Here is a 24,372-nt window from a genome sequence, read left to right on the forward strand (position 1 = left end):
GGCCAAAAAACATTCCGGTCCTGAACTGAAGACATCCTGATGCATCCTGAACGGATTTCTCTCCATTCAGAATGCATTAGGATAATCCTGATCAGGATTCTTCCGGCATAGAGCCCCGACGACGGAACTCTATGCCGGAAGAAAAGAACGCAAGTGTGAAAGAGCCCTAAAACAAACAAGAAAATAATAAAATAATAAAATGTAATTAGGTTCCTCAATCAATTCTGTACAATGTTAACTGCACAAAACCTTTTGACAAGGGAAGCCCACATGCAGTCCCCACCTAGTTTTAGTAAGAACCACACCAGGGCCGTCCAAAACCCAAGTATGCATTGTATGGGACCGGATTACTGTACGTTGTTCATGAACCTAAAGGATAGATATTCTATGTCAAGTCCACAAAGATGAAGCAGAGCTAAATTCGTTTTGTGGGGTAAGTTTACCTGAAGTTCTATGTTACTCGAGAACACATGGTGAGTGACTTCAAAACAGACTACAAACTCTGCTCTGCTGGATGACAGTGTCTGTGCTCCCCAGTGCCTGTCAGCCCCTTCCTGGTGATATCTGGCCCGGGCTGTGTGACACTACCCCCCGTGTGTAGCTAAGCCTCGCAGCTAAAGGCTTATTCAGCAGCCTGACCTGCGATCAATGATCCACAATATTGAAGGGCAGCAGATGTTGGGCGATAACCATTGCCAGGATCCCATTGAGTGAAGGCACCCATCGGTCCCCGGGTGCATAGGCCGTGGTGCATTCAAATGCCTCGGCAACCGCCGGCTGGCGAGACTGCAGTGCAGGTGACAGAGGATGGTACAGAGGAGGCAGAGGTCTGGCTGCCAGTACCAGTATCTCTAGGAGAAGGAGTGGGGGAATGGGAATGCATTGTTGGAAGGAGGTGGAGTGGTTGCAGGACAGTGGCAGGAGCTGCTGTCCCCTGCGCACTGCTGTGACCACCCCGCATCTGGTCCCACACCCTCCAGTGGTTGACTCTCAGGTGCTGGGTAAGGGCAGTGGTACCCAACCGAGCAACAGACCTCCCTCTCCTCACCCTGGCATGGCATAGCGGACAGATGGCAATTGTCTGATCGTCTTCTGCCAGGGTGAAGTAAGCCCAAACAGGTGACTTACGCACCAACCTCCTGTCAGATGGGGTGGTGCTGGCTTGCGCCTGTCTGGGCTCGGTGCACACAGGTGAAGGCAGCACCTGCTGCTGCCGCACCTGCTGCTGCTGCCGCAGCCTACTGCTGTCACTACCAGTGGAGCCCCTGCCACTGTGCTCCCTGATGACCTGGTGCATCGTTTGCCTGGGCTGCCTACCTTCCTCATAAGTTCTACTGTCACCTGACAAGGGAGGTGGCACCAATTTTTGGTCACCCTCCTCTTCGTCGCCTGTATTGTCTGACCCAAGGTCGACTAGTGATGGACTGAGGGGAACAGCAGACATGGACCTGGCCTCCGCTGTCCCCTGGCTGACACCTGGGTATGACTAGGTGCGGGGGTCCTGCGCATCCGGACCAAGCTGCAGCTCACTCTCCTGCTTTACCTCCCCAAGATGTCCCTCTCACTGTCGCTGTCAAACAGCATCAGGGACGAGTCTTGGGGCTGGTCCTACAGGAGGCGGAGAGCTACTGCTGCTCAGTGCCGGGGCTGAGGACTCCGTTCCACTGGTTTGTGTCACGAATGACACAACTGCCTCAGTGTCCTGAGGCAAAATGGGACGGCTGCCACGCCCAAAATAATCCCCTACCACAACCAAAATATAGAAAGAAAATGAAGAGGGAATTTGGGCTAACTTTATTGGGTTTGGAAAAATTGGGCAATAATTAAATAAAATAGACATGAAACCCTAAGACAATGACAGAAAACCAGCCAGCGCAGACAAACGACAATGGCAATAATCCCTCCCTAGCACACGAAAACGTAAAACAATGACACTAAAACACCAAGCAAAATACTTTTTTTGTTGTTTTTTTTTCACAGATGAACGACAATGATAATAATTTCTCCCTACTCTAGCACATGAAACACTAAGACAATGACACTAAAACAGCAAGAAAAGAAAATATCTGTAAAGAATAAATCAAGGCAACTGGACGTACTGTAGATTTCTTGAAAACGTTTCACTCGTTCTGTAAAGCAAGAAAACAGCAAGAAAAAAAAAAACTTTTTATCAGCTACACTATTCACTCCCTAAGCTGCACTGACTATTTCCCCTTAACTAACTATCTGTATTATCTGTTTGAGCTAACTAAATAACTATATAATGTCCCTAATACCCCGCACTTGAACCTATCAGCTTCACTAATCACTAACTAAGCTACACTGAGTATCTCCCCCTAACTAACTATCTGTATTATATAATACACTAGCTGAAGGACCCGGCTTCGCTCGGGTATATTTAATCTATTTTATTTAATGTTTGTGTGTGTCGTTAAAAGATATCAACACTATCCACTATAACAGTGACATCTACAGCACCCTGCCCTCAAAACAATGACCTCCACAGCATGCCACCCCTTAACACTGACCCCCCCACAGTGCGCTCTCCCTTAAAATTGGACCTATACAGCAGCCCACCCCCTTAACTTTGACCTTTATAGCAACCTTCCCCTTTAACAGTGACTTTCATAGCATACCACCCCCTTGACAGCGACCTCTACAGGGGCCCGCCCCTTAACAGTGGCCTTTACTGGATCTGGGGGCGTGTCCTTTTGAACAGCTCACTCTAAGACAGCAGCACTGTACTGTCTGAGTGTGAGCTGCAGGGAGAAAGTCACCCTCCCTCCCACCCCTGCAGCTGACAGAAGTTGATTTTTACCTTCAATTTTTCCATCCCTGTTGGCTCAGAAGTGGAAGGGGGGTGGCCTAACTGTTTTGTGGGCCTGGGGGCAGTGTTTTTAAGTCTTTTGAGGGTGGACATATTGTGGCAGGGGGCGTGTCTTGGCTCCTTCCTGCAGAAGTGACACCCCTCTGGGCATCTCACTGGCTCATTTGCATACCAAATAAACTGGATTTTCAGAGGATGAAAACATCTATTGCTGGAACAAAGGCACATCTGGAAATAAGGTACTAAGTGCTATTAGGCCACGGCTTTACTTCAATAGCGATTATCCTGGTGACAGATTTCCTTTTAGGGTCCATTCACACGTGCGTATGTTTTAATCCGCAGAAAATTGCGGAACGTAAGGCAGAACCATTCATTTCAATGGCCTCGCAGAAAATGCAGAAAGCACTCCGTGTGCTTTCCGCATCCGTTGTTCCGTTCCGTTATGCGGATCCGCAAAAAAGATAGAGCTTGTCCTACTTTTGTCCACAAAATGCGGTCCGTTGACCCATTGTAGTCAATGGATCTGCAAAAATGCGGATGACATGCAGAATGCATCAATATGTCATCCGCAATTGCGTATCCGTTTACAGGAAATTAAAAAATTAAGGCCAGCCCCCTGTGACATGTGAGTCTGTTCCTGGGAAAGTAGTGTTTGCAGGACCAGTAAAATCAGTAATCAGGCATCAGTTTGTCTTTTGAAGTAGAAAAACTGATAATTTTAATCCAGGAGCGCCCATCCCTATGGGACACAAGAAGTGAAAGTTACCAGGACCGTGTCCAGAAGGATCGGTCATGGGAGAGATTGGGAAGGAGCTGTGCCCTTCTGCATGGAAAAGAGAAAATATCAGTAATGACATTTAAAGGGTTTCTACCACCAGATTTTCACCTATTTAGCTGTCTGACACTAGCTGTACCTATCCATGTTCATGTATCACCTTTGTCTGGAGCGGTTAAACTTAAAAACGTAGTTTTATTGATATGCAAATGAGCCTCTAGGTGCTATAGGGGGGTCTTTTCAGCACCTAGAGGCTCCGTCTACTCACTATTTCTGCTGCCCAGCTCATCCCTCCAGCCCGCCCCTCTCCTCTAGATTGACAGCCTACTTCTCTCTGTCTCGGCCGAATTCTCGCACCTGCGCCGTGTGCTTCTGTATTCGGCGCAGGCGCAGTGACTGTCGGACTGCTCCCTGCGCCGTAATCGGCGCAGTGAAGATGCCAGCGCAGGGAACGGTCCGACAGTCACTGCGCCTGCGCCGAGTACAGAGGCACACGGCGCAGGCGCGAGAATTCGGCCAAGACGGAGAGAAGTAGGCTGTCAATCTAGAGGAGAGGGACGGGCTGGAGGGACGCGCTGGGCGGCAGAAATAGTGAGTAGACGGAGCCTCTAGGTGCTGAAAAGACGCCCCCATAGCACCTAGAGGCTCATTTACATATCAATAAAACTACGTTTCTAAGCTTAACCGCTCCAGACAAAGGTAATACATGAACATGGTTAGGTACAGCAGACACTAGCAGATCGCTAGTGTCAGACAGCTAAATAGGTGAAAATCTGGTGGTAGAAACCCTTTAAATTATATTTTTACCCACAAATCCTCATGTATGCCTCCCAAGAAATATGGACTGTAAGCGAGCCTATATGTCCTGGAGCATGTTGGACCATCCGCAGTACTACTGTCCTTTACTAATATGATCATATGAGTACAGGATAGCAGTACCGCCGGTAGCCCAATGTGCACAGCACACAATATATGCTGACTTTATTCCTAACTTAACTCAACCCCAAATAATAGAATTCTCTGCTCAGTGCATCTGTATGTACTTTTTGCATTGCATACTTTAAATTCACCCCCTCCTGCAATACATTTTGCTACCTGTTGCATAGCAACAAAGCTCTGTGCAGCTGCATCTGTATGTGCTTTTTACCTTACATTAGCAATCCTGTTCTGCCCATTCCTGAATGCACTATCCCTCTGTCACACGGAGCGTTATTCCCACTAGGGAGATGCTCCTGGGAAATGGCTATTATATGTACATTTCTATTTGTATATAAAAAATCTTATGTAGCATATATATATATATTTTTTTATTTTATTTATTTTTTTACAGTAAAATCTATTAAAAAGCGATGGTATTCATGTCAGGACCAGGTTAGGAGAGAGTATGTGGTATGTGGAGTGGTATGTGAATAAACCATACTTGTACACATCTCAGCTTCAATTTTTGAAGCCTATCATGGATTTGTGATCATAAGTAAATAACTTTAGTATAGATAGAGCACGAGATCGGATGTTAAATTGGATACCATATATTCCTCCGGCTCGTTTTGCTTCACACGACCCACCCATTGTCCAACTTTATTTGAGTCGAGTGAATATTGTGGCCCCAGTCAAACTGTTCGTTCCAGCTCCCCTGGCCCATTTACCAGGGAATTATATGATTTGTAAATTGTTTTTATTTTAAGTAAACTGTTATATGTTTCTATATTAATGTCTCTGCGTATTTTTATATATATATATATATATATAAATTATTTTTAACACAAAGCAGATTCTCGGGGAGGTAGCATTACTTCTGCTGATTACTAGAGGAGGAGACAGGTGCATTTACAGTACATCAATCTCCTCCAGCTCCTCCACAGTAGAGAGAGGAACAAGTGCCTCCGTGGTGTTTCTGTCAGTGCCTCCGCACCACAAAAATTTAGAACTAGTTCTATTTTTTAATCGTGCAGACGGATCATGGACCCATTCAAGTTGAATGGGTCTTGATTAGGGATGAGCGAACCCGAACTGTATAGCGTATTTTTCGCCCTATAAGACGCACTTCCCCCCCCCAAAAAAAAGTGGGGGGAAAATAGCAGTGCGTCTTATGGGCGAATGCTGCTGATTTTGAAGAATTTTCAATGATACACCCACCGCGATGCCGTGCGGCGGGTGTATCAGCTGTGAGGGAGGAGGAGGCTGGGGGCCGGCATCTGCTTTTATAATGACAGCAGGGCCCGTGCAGTGACTGTATTCTACTACAAGGGACCCACTCACTGTATAATCGTATCTGTAATAGTTAAAGGGGTTGTCCAAGTTATATTTATTGATGACCTATCCTCAGGATAGGTCATCAATATCAGATTGGCGGGGGTCCGACACCCGGCACCCCCTCCGATCAGCTGTTTGAAGAGAAGGCGTGCACGGTGTCAGCGCTGCCTCCTCTTCACTGTTTACCTTCTAGCCGTTGCATCTGCAGTGGTGAGGAGGTGTAATTACACCCAAGCCGTCCCATTCATTTCAAGGCTTGGGTGTAATTACACCTGCTCACCACTGCAGATGTAACGGCTAGAAGGTAAACAGTGAAGAGGAGGCAGCGCTGACACCGCGCACGCCTTCTCTTCAAACAGCTGATCGGAGGGGGTACCGGGTGTCGGACCCCCGCCGATCTGATATTGATGACCTATCCTGAGGATAGGTCATCAATAAATATAACTTGGACAACCCTTTTAATTATGTATATAATTGCATAATCAGCGCCTGTATTACTTACAACTACAAGCGCTCGGTAGGTAGCAGAGAGGAGGGAGGAGGCAGGCCGGGAGGACGGGCACTGGCAGCGTGAGTCACCACGTCACGCGCCTGCGCCGCCCACTTTATGAATGAAGCAGGCGGCGTGGGCGCATTACGTAGTGACTCACGCTGCCAGCGACCGTCCTCCCGGCCTGCCTCCTCCCTACTCTCTGCTACCTACCAAGCGCTTGTAGTTGTAAGTAATACAGGCACTGATTATGCAATTATATACATAATCAACTATTACAGATACGATTATACAGTGAGCGGGGACCGTGTAGTAGAATACAGTCACTTCACGGGCCTCGCTGTCATTATAAAAGCAGATGCGACCCCCACCCCCTGTATTGAGGGTCATTCACTACAGGTACACTGTTATGCAGGGGATCTGTGGATGACACATAGCATAATATGCTATATATGTGTCATCCACAGATCCCCCCCATAACTGTCATACACAGATCCCCATAACAGTGCCATCCAGAGACCCCAATAAGAGCCACCCACAGATCCCCCATAAGTGTCACCCACAGATCCCCCATAAGTATCACCCACAGATCCCCCATAAGTGTCACCCACAGATCCCCCATAACAGTGCGTTACCCATAGATCCCCATAACAGTGCGTCACCCACAGATCCCCCACAACAGTGCGCCATCCACAGACCACAATTAGTTCAAAACTCACCAAAAGCACACCTTTTGGTTCAAAATTTTTTTTTTCTTATTTTCCTCCTCAAAAACCTAGGTGCGTCTTATGGGCCGGTGCGTCTTATAGGGCGAAAATATGGTAGTTCGGGTTCGTACCGAATTTTGGGCTGTTCGTGACACGGACCCGAACCTTTTCGTAAAAGTCTGGTTTTGGGTTCAGTGTTCGGCGCTTTCTTGGCGCTTTTTGAAAGGCTGCAAAGCAGCCAATCAACAAGCGTCATACTACTTGCCCCAAGAGGCCATCACAGCCATGCCTACTATTGGCATGGCTGTGATTGGCCAGTGCAGCATGTGACCCAGCCTCTATTTAAGCTGGAGTCACGTAGCGCCGCACGTCACTCTGCTCTGATCAGTGTAGAGAGAGGTTGCAGCTGTGACGTTAGGGCGAGATTAAGCAGTGATTAACTCCTCCAAAAGACTTCATTCAGTGATCGATCTGCAGCTGTGGATCATTCATCTTCTGCTATTTAATTGCTCACTGGTTTTAGGCTGCCCAGAGCGTTTTTCTGTTACTTTTTTCTGGGGTGATCGGCGGCCATTTCGTGTCTTGTGGTGCGCCAGCACAAGCTGCCACCAAGTCCATTTAACCATCAATAGTGTGTTTTTTGTTGCTATATCCTACATCAGGGGCTTGGCTGTGCTTGCTATTTTATTGAGGGGTGAAATACAATTGACAAAATAGCAGTACCCTAAATCTGGTGTTTCAGCTGTGGCTAGCCAATTGTAATACTGTCTGCTGTCTGGCAAAGGATATATATTTTTTCTGGGTTGAAATACAATTCCCAAATTAGCAATTCCCTAAATCAGTGGTTTCTGCTGTATCAGGCCAAGTTTAAATCTATCCATAAAAGGGTATATTAGATTGAAGGTGCAGATAGGGTCATCCTCAATAACTTCACACACACGCTACCGTGCATTTCCAAGTCTAATTCTGTCCGTAAAAGGGATACCTGTCATCCAGGGCCTAAATACTAGGCCTACAATTTATATTCAGCTAAATCTGTGGTTATTGCTGTGGCTGGTCAATTTATTTAGTGTCCGTCAAAGCACAGTTTTTGTTCTGGGTTGAAATACAATTCCCAACTTAGCAATTCCCTAAATCAGTGGTTTCTGCTGTATCAGGCCAAGTTTAAATCTATCCATAAAAGGGTATATTACATTGAAGGTGCTGATAGGGTCATCCTCAATAACCACACGCTACCATGCATCTCCAAGTCTAATTCTGTCCGTAAACGTATACCTGTCATCCAGGGCCTAAATACTAGGCCTACAATTTATATTCAGCTAAATCTGTGGTTACTGCTGTGCCTGTATTAGTGTAATACGGTACCTAAATAGATAGCCAGATAGTGTTAGGTGCCTGTAAAAAAAGGCCAGAATTTTAATTCAATACATTGGGCCAAATAATTTTTTTCTTATTGTGGTGAACGGTAACAATAAGGAAAACATCTAGTAAGGGACGCGGACATGGTCGTGGTGGTGTTAGTGGACACTTTGGTGCTGGCTAGGGATGAGCGAACCCGAACTGTATAGTTCGGGTTCGTACCCCGAATTTTGGGGTGTCCGTGACACGGACCCAAACCCGGACATTTTTGTAAAAGTCCGGGTTCAGGTTCGATGTTCGTCGCTTTCTTGGCGCTTTTTGAAAGGCTGCAAAGCAGCCAATCAACAAGCGTCATACTACTTGCCCCAAGAGGCCGTCACAGCCATGCCTACTATTGGCATGGCTGTGATTGGCCAGTGCAGCATGTGACCCAGCCTCTATTTAAGCTAGAGTCACATAGCGCCGCCCGTCACTCTGCTCTGATCAGCATAGGGAGAGGTTGCGGCTGCGACATTAGGGCGAGATTAGGCAGTGATTAACTCCTCCAAAAGACTTCAGTGATCGATCTGCAGCTGTGGATGATTGAACTGCTGCTATTGAATTGCTCACTGTTTTTAGGCTGCCCAGAGCGTTTTTCAGTCACTTTTTTCTGGGGTGATCGGCGGCCATTTTGTGTCTTGTGGTGCGCCAGCACCAGCTGCCATCAAGTGCATTTAACCCTTAATAGTGTGGTTGTTTTTTGGCTAAATCCTACATCAGGGTCAAGCTGTCACACCAAGTGCATTTAACCAGCAATAGTGTGGTTATTTTTTGGCCATATACTACATCAGGGGCAAGCTGCGCCTGTCACCAAGTGCATTTAACCCTCAATGGTGTGGTTGTTTTTTGGCTAAATTCTACATCAGGGTCAAGCTGTCCCACCAAGTGCATTTAACCATCAATAGTCTGGTTATTTTTTGGCCATATACTACATCAGGGGCAAGCTGTCACCAAGTGCATTTAACCCTCAATGGTGTGGTTGTTTTTTTGGCTAAATCCTACATCAGGGTCAAGCTGTCACACCAAGTGCATTTAACCATCAATAGTGTGGTTATTTTTTGGCCATATACTAAATCAGGGGCAAGCTGTCACCAAGTGCATTTAACCCTCAATGGTGTGGTTGTTTTTTGGCTAAATCCTACATCAGGGTCAAGCTGTCACACCAAGTGCATTTAACCATCAATAGTGTGGTTATTTTTTGGCCATATACTACATCAGAGGCAAGCTGAGCCTGTCACCAAGTGCATTTAACCCTCAATAGTGTAGTTGGTCAAGCTGTCACACCAAGTGCATTTAACCATCAATAGTGTGGTTATTTTTTAGCCATATCCCAGTCTAATTCTGTCAGTAAACGTATACCTGTCACCCAGCACCTAAATAATAGGACTCAAATTTATATCCAGCTAAATCTGTCGTTACTGCTGTGGCTGGTCAAGTTATTTAGTGTCCGTCAAAGCACAGTTTTTGTTCTGGGTTGAAATACAATTCCCAATTTAGCAATTTCCTAATTTAGTGGTTTCTGCTGTATCAGAGCTATTTTAAATCTATCCCTAAAAGGGTATATAAGATTCAAGGTGCACATAGGGTCATTCTGAATAACTTCACACACATGCTACTGTGCATTTCCAAGTCTAATTCTGTCAGTAAACCTATACCTGTCACCCAGCGCCTAAATTCTAGGCCTCAAATTTATATCCAGCTAAATCTGTCATTACTGCTGTGGCTGATCAAGTTATTTAGTGTCCGTCAAAGCACAGTTTTTGTTCTGGATTGAAATACAATTCCCAATTTAGCAATTTCCTAATTTAGTGGTTTCTGCTGTATCAGAGCTATTTTAAATCTATCCCTAAAAGGGTATATAAGATTCAAGGTGCACATAGGGTCATTCTGAATAACTTCACACACACGCTACTGTGCATTTCCAAGTCTAATTCTGTCAGTAAACCTATACCTGTCACCCAGCGCCTAAATACTAGGCTTCAATTTATATTCAGCTAAATCTGTGGTTACTGCTGTGCCTGTATTAGTGTAATACGGTACCTAAATAGATAGCCAGATAGTGTTAGGTGTCTGTAAAAAAAAGGCCTGAATTTGAATTCAATACAATGTGCCAAATAATATTTTTCTTTTTGTGGTGAACGGTAACAATGAGGAAAACATCTAGTAAGGGACGCGGACGCGGACATGGTCGTGGTGGTGTTAGTGGACCCTCTGGTGCTGGGAGAGGACGTGGCCGTTCTGCCACAGCCACACGTCCTAGTGTACCAACTACCTCAGGTTCCAGTAGCCGCCATAATTTACAGCGATATTTGGTGGGGCCCAATGTCGTTCTAAGGATGGTAAGGCCTGAGCAGGTACAGGCATTAGTCAATTGGGTGGCCAACAGTGGATCCAGCACGTTCACATTATCTCCCACCCAGTCTTCTGCAGAAAGCGCACAGATGGCGCCTGAAAACCAACCCCATCAGTCTGTCACATCACCCCCATGCATACCAGGGAAACTGTCTGAGCCTCAAGTTATGCAGCAGTCTCTTATGCTGTTTGAAGACTCCGCTGGCAGGGTTTCCCAAGGGCATCCATCCAGCCTTTCCCCAGTGGTGGAAGACATAGAATGCACTGACGCATAACCACTTATGTTTCCTGATGATGAGGACATGGAAATACCACCTCAGCATGTCTCTGATGATGACGAAACACAGGTGCCAACTGCTGCGTCTTTCTGCAGTGTGCAGACTGAACAGGTCAGTGATCAAGACTGGGTGGAAGACGATGCAGGGGACGATGAGGTCCTAGACCCCACATGGAATGAAGGTCGTGCCACTGACTTTCACAGTTCGGAGAAAGAGGCAGTGGTGAGACTGAGTCAACAGCGTAGAAAAAGAGGGAGCAGTGGGCAAAAGCAGAACACCCGCCGCCAAGAGACTCCGCCTGCTACTGACCGCCGCCATCTGGGACCGAGCACCCCAAAGGCAGCTTCAAGGAGTTCCCTGGCATGGCACTTCTTCAAACAATGTGCTGACGACAAGACCCGAGTGGTTTGCACGCTGTGCCATCAGAGCCTGAAGCGAGGCATTAACGTTCTGAACCTTAGCACAACCTGCATGACCAGGCACCTGCATGCAAAGCATGAACTGCAGTGGAGTAAACACCTTAAAACCAAGGAAGTCACTCAGGCTCCCCCTGCTACCTCTTCTGCTGCTGCCACCTCGGCCTCTTCTGCTGCTGCCGCCTCGGCCTCTTCCTCCGCCTCTGGAGGAACGTTGGCACCTGCCGCCCAGCAAACAGGGGATGTACCACCAACACCACCACCTCCGTCACCAAGCATCTCAACCATGTCCCACGGCAGCGTTCAGCTCTCCATCTCACAAACATTTGAGAGAAAGCGTAAATTCCCACCTAGCCACCCTCGATCCCTGGCCCTGAATGCCAGCATTTCTAAACTACTGGCCTATGAAATGCTGTCATTTAGGCTGGTGGACACAGACAGCTTCAAACAGCTCATGTCGCTTGCTGTCCCACAGTATGTTGTTCCCAGCCGGCACTACTTCTCCAAGAGAGCCGTGCCTTCCCTGCACAACCAAGTATCCGAGAAAATCAAGTGTGCACTGCGCAACGCCATCTGTAGCAAGGTCCACCTAACCACAGATACGTGGACCAGTAAGCACGGCCAGGGACGCTATATCTCCCTAACTGCACACTGGGTAAATGTAGTGGCAGCTGGGCCCCAGGCGGAGAGCTGTTTGGCGCACGTCCTTCCGCCGCCAAGGATCGCAGGGCAACATTCTTTGCCTCCTGTTGCCACCTCCTCCTTCTCGGCTTCCTCCTCCTCTTCTTCCACCTGCTCATCCAGTCAGCCACACACCTTCACCACCAACTTCAGCACAGCCCGGAGTAAACGTCAGCAGGCCATTCTGAAACTCATATGTTTGGGGGACAGGCCCCACACCGCACAGGAGTTGTGGAGGGGTATAGAACAACAGACCGACGAGTGGTTGCTGCCGGTGAGCCTCAAGCCCGGCCTGGTGGTGTGCGATAATGGGCGAAATCTCGTTGCAGCTCTGGGACTAGCCGGTTTGACGCATATCCCTTGCTTGGCGCATGTGCTGAATTTGGTGGTGCAGAAGTTCATTCACAACTACCCCGACATGTCAGAGTTGCTGCATAAAATGCGGGCCGTCTGTTCGCGCTTCCGGCGTTCACATCCTGCCGCTGCTCGCCTGTCTGCGCTACAGCGTAACTTCGGCCTTCCCGCTCACCGCCTCATATGCGACGTGCCCACCAGGTGGAACTCCACCTTGCAGATGCTGGACAGACTGTGCGAGCAGCAGCAGGCCATAGTGGAGTTTCAGCTGCAGCACGCACGGGTCAGTCGCACTACGGAAAAGCACCACTTCACCACCAATGACTGGGCCTTCATGCGAGACCTGTGTGCCCTGTTGCGCTGTTTCGAGTACTCCACCAACATGGCCAGTGGCGATGACGCCGTTATCAGCGTTACAATACCACTTCTATGTCTCCTTGAGAAAACACTTAGGGCGATGATGGAAGAGGAGGTGGCCCAGGAGGAGAAGGAGGAGGAAGAGGGGTCATTTTTAGCACTTTCAGGCCAGTCTCTTCGAAGTGACTCAGAGGGAGTTTTTTTGCAACAGCAGAGGCCAGGTACAAAAGTGGCCAGCCAGGGCCCACTACTGGAGGACGAGGATGAGGTGGAGGAGGATGAGGATGAAGCATGGTCACAGCGGGGTGGCACCCAACGCAGCTCGGGCCCATCACTGGTGCGTGGCTGGGGGGAAAGGCAGGACGATGACGATACGCCACCCACAGAGGACAGCTTGTTGTTACCTCTGGGCAGCCTGGCACACATGAGCGACTACATGCTGCAGTGCCTGCGCAACGACAGCAGAGTTGCCCACATTTTAACGTGTGCGGACTACTGGGTTGCCACCCTGCTGGATCCACGGTACAAAGACAATGTGCCCACCTTACTTCCTGCACTGAAGCGTGATAGGAAGATGAGCGAGTACAAGCGCACATTGGTAGACGCGCTACTGAGAGCATTCCCAAATGTCACAGGGGAACAAGTAGAAGCCCAAGGCCAAGGCAGAGGAGGAGCAAGAGGTCTCCAAGGCAGCTGTGTCACGGCCAGATCCTCTGAGGGCAGGGTTAGCATGGCAGAGATGTGGAAAAGTTTTGTCAACACGCCACAGCTAACTGCACCACCACCTGATACGCAACGTGTTAGCAGGAGGCAACATTTCACTAACATGGTGGAACAGTACGTGTGCACACCCCTCCACGTACTGACTGATGGTTCGGACCCATTCAACTTCTGGGTCTCTAAATTGTCCACGTGGCCAGAGCTAGCATATTATGCCTTGGAGGTGCTGGCCTGCCCGGCGGCCAGCGTTTTGTCTGAACGTGTATTCAGCACGGCAGGGGGCGTCATTACAGACAAACACAGCCGCCTGTCTACAGCCAATGTGGACAAGCTGACGTTCATAAAAATGAACCAGGCATGGATCCCACAGGACTTGTCCATCCCTTGTACAGATTAGACACTAACTACCTCCCCTTAACCATATATTATTGTACTCCAGAGCACTTCCTCATTCAATCCTATTTTTATTTTCATTTTACCATTATATTGCGAGGCTACCCAAAGTTGAATGAACCTCTCCTCTTTCTGGGTGCCGGGGCCTAAATATATGCCAATGGACTGTTTCAATGTTGGGTGACGTGAAGCCTGATTCTCTGCTATGACATGCAGACTGATTCTCTGCTGACATGAAGACAGATTCTCTGTTACGGGACCTCTCTCCTCTGCCTGGGTGCTTGGGCCTAAATATATGCCAATGGACGGTTCCAATGTTGGGTGACGTGAAGCCTGATTCTCTGCTATCACATGCAGACTGATTCTCTGCTGACATGAAACCAGATTCTCTGTTACGGGACCTCTCTCCTCTGCCTGGGTGCTTGGGCCTAAATATATTCCAATGGACTGTTCCAATGTTGGGTGACGTGAAGCCTGATTCTCTGCTATGACATGCAGACTGATTCTCTGCTGACATGAAGCCAGATTCTCTGTTACGGGACCTCTCTCCTCTGCATGGGTGCCTGGGCCTAAATATATGACAATGGACTGTTCCAATGTTGGGTGACGTGAAGCCTGATTCTCTGCTATGACATGCAGACTGATTCTCTGCTGACATGAAGCCAGATTCTCTGTTACGGGACCTCTCTCCTCTGCCTGGGTGCTTGGGCCTAAATATATGCCAATGGACGGTTCCAATGTTGGGTGACGTGAAGCCTGATTCTCTGCTATGACATGCAGACTGATTCTCTGCTGACATGAAACCAGATTCTCTGTTACGGGACCTCTCTCCTCTGCCTGGGTGCTTGGGCCTAAATATATTCCAATGGACTGTTCCAATGTTGGGTGACGTGAAGCCTGATTCTCTGCTATGACATGCAGACTGATTCTCTGCTGACATGAAGCCAGATTCTCTGTTACGGGACCTCTCTCCTCTGCATGGGTGCCTGGGCCTAAATATATGACAATGGACTGTTCCAATGTTGGGTGACGTGAAGCCTGATTCTCTGCTATGACATGCAGACTGATTCTCTGCTGACATGAAGCCAGATTCTCTGTTACGGGACCTCTCTCCTCTGCATGGGTGCCTGGGCCTAAATATCTGACAATGGACTGTTACAGTGGTGGCTGACGTGAAGCCTGATTCTCTGCTATGACATGCAGACTGATTCTCTGCTGACATGAAGCCAGATTGTCTGTTACGAGACCTCTCTCCTCTGCCTGGGTGCCTGGGCCTAAATATCTGACAATGGACTGTTACAGTGGTGGCTGACGTGAAGCCTGATTCTCTGCTATGACATGCAAACTGATTCTCTGCTGACATGAAGCCAGATTCTCTGTTACGGGACCTCTCTCCTCTGCCTGGGTGCCTGGGCCTAAATATATGCCAATGGACTGTTCCAATGTTGGGTGACGTGAAGCCTGATTCTCTGCTATGACATGCAGACTGATTCTCTGCTGACATGAAGCCAGATTCTCTGTTACGGGATCTCTCTCCTCTGCCTGGGTGCCTGGGCCTAAATATCTGACAATGGACTGTTACAGTGGTGGCTGACGTGAAGCCTGATTCTCTGCTATGACATGCAGACTGATTCTCTGCTGACATGAAGCCAGATTCTCTGTTACGGGACCTCTCTCCTCTGCCTGGGTGCTGGGCCTAAATATATGACAATGGACTGTTACAGTGGTGGCTGACGTGAAGCCTGATTCTCTGCTATGACATGCAAACTGATTCTCTGCTGACATGAAGCCAGATTCTCTGTTACGGGACCTCTCTCCTCTGCCTGGGTGCCTGGGCCTAAATATATGCCAATGGACTGTTCCAATGTTGGGTGACGTGAAGCCTGATTCTCTGCTATGACATGCAGACTGATTCTCTGCTGACATGAAGCCAGATTCTCTGTTACGGGACCTCTCTCCTCTGCCTGGGTGCCTGGGCCTAAATATCTGACAATGGACTGTTACAGTGGTGGCTGACGTGAAGCCTGATTCTCTGCTATGACATGCAAACTGATTCTCTGCTGACATGAAGCCAGATTCTCTGTTATGGGACCTCTCTCCTCTGCCTAGGTGCCTGGGCCTAAATATATGCCAATGGACTGTTCCAATGTTGGGTGACGTGAAGCCTGATTCTCTGCTATGACATGCAGACTGATTCTCTGCTGACATGAAGCCAGATTCTCATTTACGGGACCTCTCTCCTCTGCCTGGGTGCCTAGGCCTAAATATCTGACAATGGACTGTTACAGTGGTGGCTGACGTGAAGCCTGATTCTCTGTGTCATGGAACCATGAACCAGACGTACAACAAGAGATAGTGGAAATAAGAAGGCTTTATTGAAAATCAAGCCGTAAGCAAAAGTCCAAACGGATGGCTAAACCGAAGCAGGGTCTTGCGTAGACAGAGGTCAGGAAACAGAAGGGTAGTCAGACGAAGCCTGGATCAGGAACCAGCAGGGTAGTCAGACGAAGCCAGGATCAGGAACCAACGGGGTAGTCAGACGAAGCCAGGATCAGGAACCAACGGGGTAGTCAGACGAGGCCAGAATCAGGAACCAGAAGCAGCAGCAGTCTTAGAAGCATGTGAACACAGGAGGACCAAGCAAGGAACTGAAGCCACAGACCTCCTATATATATGAGCTAGGCATCCAGCTCCTCCCAGTGGGAAGGAGAAGCCGCAGGGTGGGAGGCTACAAGAAACCCAGAAACCAAGATGGCCGCCAGCACATGTCAAAGAAGGAGAACAGTGAGAAGGTAAGACCATGACAGTACCTCCCCCTCAAGGGCCCCTCCTCCGCGGAGTAAGGAACGGTTTCTGAGGGAAGCGTGCGTGGAAGGCTCGGAGCAAAGCAGGAGCATGGACATCTGCGGAGGGAACCCAGGAACGCTCCTCTGGACCATAACCACGCCAATGGACCAAAAACTGCAACCGACCGCGGACCAGACGTGAGTCCAGGATATTGCTCACCTCATATTCCTCACGATTGCCCACTTGGACCGGACGGGGCCGAGGAATCGAGGAAGTGAAACGATTACACACCAATGGCTTCAACAGGGAGACATGAAACACGTTGGAGATCCGCATGCCAGGAGGAAGCGCAAGGGCATAGGCTACCGGGTTTACCCTGCGAAGCACTCGGAAGGGACCAACAAAGCGAGGCGCCAGCTTGGGAGTGGGCACTCGAAGGTTGAGGTTGCGGGTGGACAACCATACACGGTCTCCGACCTGGTAGGAAGGAGCGGGCGCTCGTCTGCGATCAGCCTGGAGTCTCTGGCGCTGCGCAGAGACCTCAAGGGACCTCTGGATCTGTACCCAAGAAGCACGTAGGACGGAAAGGTGATCCTCCACAGCCGGAATATCCTGGGGAGAGAATACCTCCGGTAACACGGCAGGTTGGAACCCATAATTGGCCATGAAGGGAGACGTCCCAGAGGAAGAGTTCACCGCCGTGTTCCTGGCAAACTCAGCCCAAGGCAGGAGGTCAACCCAATTGTCTTGGTGATCGGAGACATAGCAACGAAGGAATTGCTCCAAGGCCTGATTGGATCGTTCTGCGGCCCCATTGGACTGAGGGTGGTAGGCCGAGGAGAAAGAGAGATGAATCCCCAACTGGGAGCAAAAGGCGCGCCAGAACCTGGACACAAACTGACTCCCCCGATCCGACACAATCTCCTTGGGCAAACCGTGCAACCGGAAGACCTCCCTGGCGAAAATCGTGGCCAACTCTTGTGCAGAGGGTAACTTCTTGAGAGGAACACAGTGGCACATTTTGGAAAACCGATCCACAATCATGAGAATGACCGTATGGCCTCGGGATGCAGGGAGGTCCACAATGAAATCCATCCCCAGGTGTGACCATGGGCGCTCCCCGGTGGCTATGGGTTGCAAAAGGCCCAACGGAAGGTGCCGAGGGGACTTACTCTGGGCACAAACGGAGCATGCCGCTACATATGCGGCGATGTCGGAACGTAGAGAAGGCCACCAGAACAGACGTGAAACAGCCCAGGACAGCTGATTCTTTCCAGGATGCCCCGCGGCCTTGGAGTTATGGTAGGTTCGCAACAACCGAGTGCGCAACTCCTCAGGCACAAAACACCTGCCGTTGGGTCTCCCAGAGGGAGCACCAGATTGAGCCGCCAAAATCTGCTCACCCAGGGGAGAGGTCAGGCTGGTGCGAATGGCGGCCAGGATCTGATTCGGAGGTATGACCGAAGTCGGAATCGACTCCTCCCCGGACAGCTCGGAGTACTGCCGTGATAAGGCATCCGCTCTGATGTTCTTGGAACCGGGTAGGTAGGAGACCACGTAATTAAAACGTGACAAGAACAGAGCCCATCTGGCCTGACGTGGTGTCAATCTCTTGGCCTCAGAAAGGTAGGTCAGATTCTTGTGGTCCGTCAGGATGAGAACCGGAACCACCGAACCCTCGAGCAAGTGCCTCCATTCTTTAAGGGCCTGCACGATGGCCAATAACTCCCTGTCACCAATCTGATAGTTGCACTCCGCGGAAGACAGTTTCCGGGAGTAAAACCCACAAGGAAGCAGAGGACCCTCTGGTGTTCTACGCTGAGACAGAAGGGCGCCTACTCCCGTCTCAGACGCGTCCACCTCGAGGACAAAGGGCAACCCAGGGTTGGGATGCGACAGAATCGGAGCCGACACAAAGGCGGACTTTAGAGCCTCAAAAGCTCGGATGGCCTCGAGCGGCCAGACCTGGAAATTACTGCCCTTCCTGGTCAGATCCGTGAGAGGCTTGGCTAGCATAGAAAAGTCCCTGATGAACTTCCGATAATAATTGGCGAAGCCCAAAAAGCGCTGCAGGGCACGGAGACCACTGGGCTGGGGCCACTGTAAGACAGCCGAAACCTTCTCAGGATCCATGGAGAACCCCTCAGCGGAAATGATGTAACCTAAGAAGGTTACCTGGGATCGGTGAAATTCGCATTTCTCAAGCTTACCGAACAGCCTGTTCTCTCGTAACCGTTGCAACACTCGTCTGACATCCATAATGTGGGCCTCCATGGATTCAGAATATACCAAGATGTCATCCAAATAGACCACCACACACTGCTGCAACAGGTCACGGAAAACATCGTTGATGAATTCCTGGAAGACTGCGGGCGCATTGCACAACCCAAAGGGCATAACCAAGGATTCATAATGACCGGTCCTGGTGTTAAACGCGGTCTTCCACTCATCGCCCGCCTTGATCCTTACCAGGTTATATGCCGCCCTCAGGTCGAGTTTGGTAAAGACCGTGGCCCCTTTGAGGCGATCGAACAGCTCGGAAATCAAGGGTATCGGGTAAGCGTTCTTGATCGTGATGCGATTGAGACCCCTGTAATCGATGCAAGGCCTCAACTCACCGCCCTTCTTTTTCACAAAGAAAAATCCAGCCCCTGCCGGGGACGAGGATTTGCGAATGTGTCCGCGTGAAAGCGCCTCCCTCACGTACTCCTCCATGGCCTCATTCTCCGCTACCGACAGTGGATAGACTTTGCCACGAGGAGGAACGGCACCAGATTGTAACTCTATGGCACAATCGTATGGGCGGTGCGGAGGTAGGGCAACCGCGCGCACCTTATCGAATACATCCCGGTACTCTTCGTATTCAGGAGGCAACAGAGAGTCCGAGGAAGTACACAGCAACTTGACAGGCCCATGGATGCAACTAGCCCCACACTGCGGTGACCACGAGAGGATCTCGGCCGATCTCCAATCGAAAGTCGGATTATGCTTCTGGAGCCAGGGGTACCCCAAGACCACCGAGTAGTGTGGAGACGAAATCACCTGGAGACAGACCGACTCTCTGTGAACGGCACCAATGGCTATCCCCACTGGAAGGGTCTCATGAGTCACGTGTGGCAGGCAGAAGGGGTCTGCCGTCTATCGCCTCAAGAGCCAGTGGGGAACCTCGAGGCTGCAGAGGAATGGAATTGGCGGCAGCGAACACACTATCAATGAACAAACCACCAGCACCAGAGTCCACCAACGCCTGGGTCGTCACCGAGCCCCCGACCCAGGAGAGGACAACAGTGATCAGTGGTTTGTCAACACGGGAAACCGGGGACGAGGAGACTCCACCCAAGATCTGCCCCCGACAGGATCTCAGGTGCGAGCGTTTCCCGGACGGTTCGGACATGCCAACCGAAAATGCCCACCGAGACCACAGTACATGCATCGGCCCTCGCGTCTCCGGAGTACCCTCTCCCCCTCGGACAGGCGAGCAAACCCCAGCTGCATGGGTTCACCCCCAGACAAGTCATCCCCAGGAGGCGTGGGAGGAGAGGGAGGCACGGGTGGGACAGCAAACGTAGGCGCCAATCTGTTAGAAGACCTCCGCAGGCTCTCCTTAAAGGAAGGTCTCTCCCTGAGTCTGGTGTCAATCAAAATCAGGAAAGAAATAAGAGACTCGAGCTCCACTGGTAGGTCCTTAGCTGCAACCTCATCCTTCAAGGCATCCGAGAGACCATGAGAGAAAGCAGCGACCAGAGCCTCATTATTCCAGCCCACCTCTGCTGCCAGGGTACGAAACTCAATGGCGTATTCAGCTACGGATCGTGAACCCTGTCTGATGGACATAAGGAGCTTCGCAGCAGAGGCAGCACGAGCCGGCACATCGAATACCTTCCGAAGAGAAGCAACAAAACCGGAAAACTCGGCAACCACCGGATTGTTGTTCTCCCATAAAGGGCTGGCCCAGGCCAAGGCCTTGTCCGAGAGCAGCGAGATCAAGAAGCCCACCTTTGATCTCTCAGTAGGAAAGGCATGTGGCAGCAACTCAAAATAAATGCCCACCTGGTTAAGGAAACCTCGGCACTGAGTTGGCTCTCCCCCAAAGCGCTGTGGAAGGGGGGCAGAACCGGTCATACCCCGAGACACCGCAGGCGCAGCAACAGGTGTCGGGGTAGACTCTGGCGCAACAACCGGAGCGGCAGTAGGAGCGGGCCCAGGAGCGACAACCGACCCATCGGCAACGGAAGCAAAATGAGCCGTGCGTTCAAGCAGGGTTTGCAACGCCACAGCGAACCGACCCAGCAGGTGATCCTGCTGATCAAGTCTGGCAACCAGCGTAGGTAGCGAGGATGGCCCTGTACCGTCAAAATTCATGGCTTTGTCCTAATGTCATGGAACCATGAACCAGACGTACAACAAGAGATAGTGGAAATAAGAAGGCTTTATTGAAAATCAAGCCGTAAGCAAAAGTCCAAACGGATGGCTAAACCGAAGCAGGGTCTTGCGTAGACAGAGGTCAGGAACCAGAAGGGTAGTCAGACGAAGCCTGGATCAGGAACCAGCAGGGTAGTCAGACGAAGCCAGGATCAGGAACCAACGGGGTAGTCAGACGAAGCCAGGATCAGGAACCAACGGGGTAGTCAGACGAGGCCAGGATCAGGAACCAGAAGCAGCAGCAGTCTTAGAAGCATGTGAACACAGGAGGACCAAGCAAGGAACTGAAGCCACAGACCTCCTATATATATGAGCTAGGCATCCAGCTCCTCCCAGTGGGAAGGAGAAGCCGCAGGGTGGGAGGCTACAAGAAACCCAGAAACCAAGATGGCCGCCAGCACATGTCAAACGAAGGAGAACAGTGAGAAAGTAAGACCATGACACTCTGCTATGACATGCAAACTGATTCTCTGCTGACATGAAGCCAGATTCTCTGTTACGGGACCTCTCTCCTCTGCCTGGGTGCCTGGCCCTAAATATATGACAATGGACTGTTACAGTGGTAGCTGACATGAAGCCTGATTCTCTGCTATGACATGCAGACTGATTCTCTGCTGACATGAAGCTAGATTCTCTGTTACGGGACCTCTCTCCTCTGCCTGGGTGCCTGGGCCTAAATATATGACAATGTTCTGTTACAGTGGTGGCTGACATGAAGCCTGATTCTCTGCTATGACATGCAAACTGATTCTCTGCTGACATGAAGCCAGATTCTCTGTTACGGGACCTCTCTCCTCTGCCTGGGTGCCTGGGCCTAAATATATGACAATGGACTGTTACAGTGGTGGCTGACGTGAAGCCTGATTCTCTGCTATGACATGCAAACTGATTCTCTGCTGACATGAAGCCAGATTCTCTGTTACGGGACCTCTCTCCTCTGCCTGGGTGTCTGGGCCTAAATATATGCCAATGGACTGTTCCAATGTTGGGTGACGTGAAGCCTGATTCTCTGCTATGACATGCAGACTGATTCTCTGCTGACATGAAGCCAGATTCTCTGTTACGGGACCTCTCTCCTCTGCCTGGGTGCCTAGGCCTAAATATCTGACAATGGACTGTTACAGTGGTGGCTGACGTGAAGCCTGATTCTCTGCTATGACATGCAAACTGATTCTCTGCTGACATGAAGCCAGATTCTCTGTTACGGGACCTCTCTCCTCTGCCTGGGTGCCTGGCCCTAAATATATGACAATGGACTGTTACAGTGGTGGCTGACATGAAGCCTGATTCTCTGCTATGACATGCAGACTGATTCTCTGCTGACATGAAGCCAGATTCTCTGTTACGGGACCTCTCTCCTCTGCCTGGGTGCCTGGGCCTAAATATATGACAATGTTCTGTTACAGTGGTATCTGACGTGAAGCCTGATTCTCTGCTATGACATGCAAACTGATTCTCTGCTGACATGAAGCCAGATTCTCTGTTACGGGACCTCTCTCCTCTGCCTGGGTGCCTGGGCCTAAATATATGACAATGGACTGTTACAGTGGTGGCTGACGTGAAGCCTGATTCTCTGCTATGACATGCAGACTGATTCTCTGCTGACATGAAGCCAGATTCTCTGTTACGGGACCTCTCTCCTCTGCCTGGGTGCCTGGGCCTAAATATATGCCAATGGACTGTTCCAATGTTGGGTGACGTGAAGCCTGATTCTCTGCTATGACATGCAGACTGATTCTCTGCTGACATGAAGCCAGATTCTCTGTTACGGGACCTCTCTCCTCTGCCTGGGTGCCTGGGCCTAAATATATGCCAATGGACTGTTCCAATGTTGGGTGACGTGAAGCCTGATTCTCTGCTATGACATGCAGACTGATTCTCTGCTGACATGAAGCCAGATTCTCTGTCACGGGACCTCTCTCCTCTGCCTGGGTGCCTGGGCCTAAATATATGACAATGGACTGTTACAGTGGTGGCTGACGTGAAGCCTGATTCTCTGCTATGACATGCAGACTGATTCTCTGCTGACATGAAGCCAGATTCTCTGTTACGGGACCTCTCTCCTCTGCCTGGGTGCCTGGGCCTAAATATCTGACAATGGACTGTTACAGTGGTGGCTGACGTGAAGCCTGATTCTCTGCTATGACATGCAGACTGATTCTCTGCTGACATGAAGCCAGATTCTCTGTTACGGGACCTCTCTCCTCTGCTGGGTGCCTGGGCCTAAATATCTGACAATGGACTGTTACAGTGGTGGCTGACGTGAAGCCTGATTCTCTGCTATGACATGCAAACTGATTCTCTGCTGACATGAAGCCAGATTCTCTGTTATGGGACCTCTCTCCTCTGCCTGGGTGCCTGGGCCTAAATATATGCCAATGGACTGTTCCAAGTGGTGGGTGACGTGAAGCCTGATTCTCTGCTATGACATGCAGACTGATTCTCTGCTGACATGAAGCCAGATTCTCTGTTACGGGACCTCTCTCCTCTGCCTGGGTGCCTAGGGCCTAAATATCTGACAATGGACTGTTACAGTGGTGGCTGACGTGAAGCCTGATTCTCTGCTATGACATGCAGACTGATTCTCTGCTGACATGAAGCCAGATTCTCTGTTACGGGACCTCTCTCCTCTGCCTGGGTGCCTGGGCCTAAATATATGACAATGGACTGTTACAGTGGTGGCTGACGTGAAGCCTGATTCTCTGCTATGACATGCAGACTGATTCTCTGCTGACATGAAGCCAGATTCTCTGTTACGGGACCTCTCTCCTCTGCCTGGGTGCCTGGGCCTAAATATATGCCAATGGACTGTTCCAAGTGGGTGCTGACGTGAAGCCTGATTCTCTGCTATGACATGCAGACTGATTCTCTGCTGACATGAAGCCAGATTCTCTGTTACGGGACCTCTCTCCTCTGCCTGGGTGCCTGGCCTAAATATATGACAATGGACTGTTACAGTGGTGGCTGACGTGAAGCCTGATTCTCTGCTATGACATGCAGACTGATTCTCTGCTGACATGAAGCCAGATTCTCGGTTACGGGACTCTCTCTCTCCTCCGCCTGGGTGCCTGGGCCTAAATATATGCCCAATGGTACTGTTCAATTGCTTGGTGTGCGACGACGTGAAGCCTGATTCTATGCTAGACAATGCAACTGATTCTC

The sequence above is a fragment of the Bufo gargarizans genome, chromosome 3, assembly GCF_014858855.1.
Source record: "Bufo gargarizans isolate SCDJY-AF-19 chromosome 3, ASM1485885v1, whole genome shotgun sequence".
Lineage (NCBI taxonomy): Eukaryota > Metazoa > Chordata > Amphibia > Anura > Bufonidae > Bufo > Bufo gargarizans.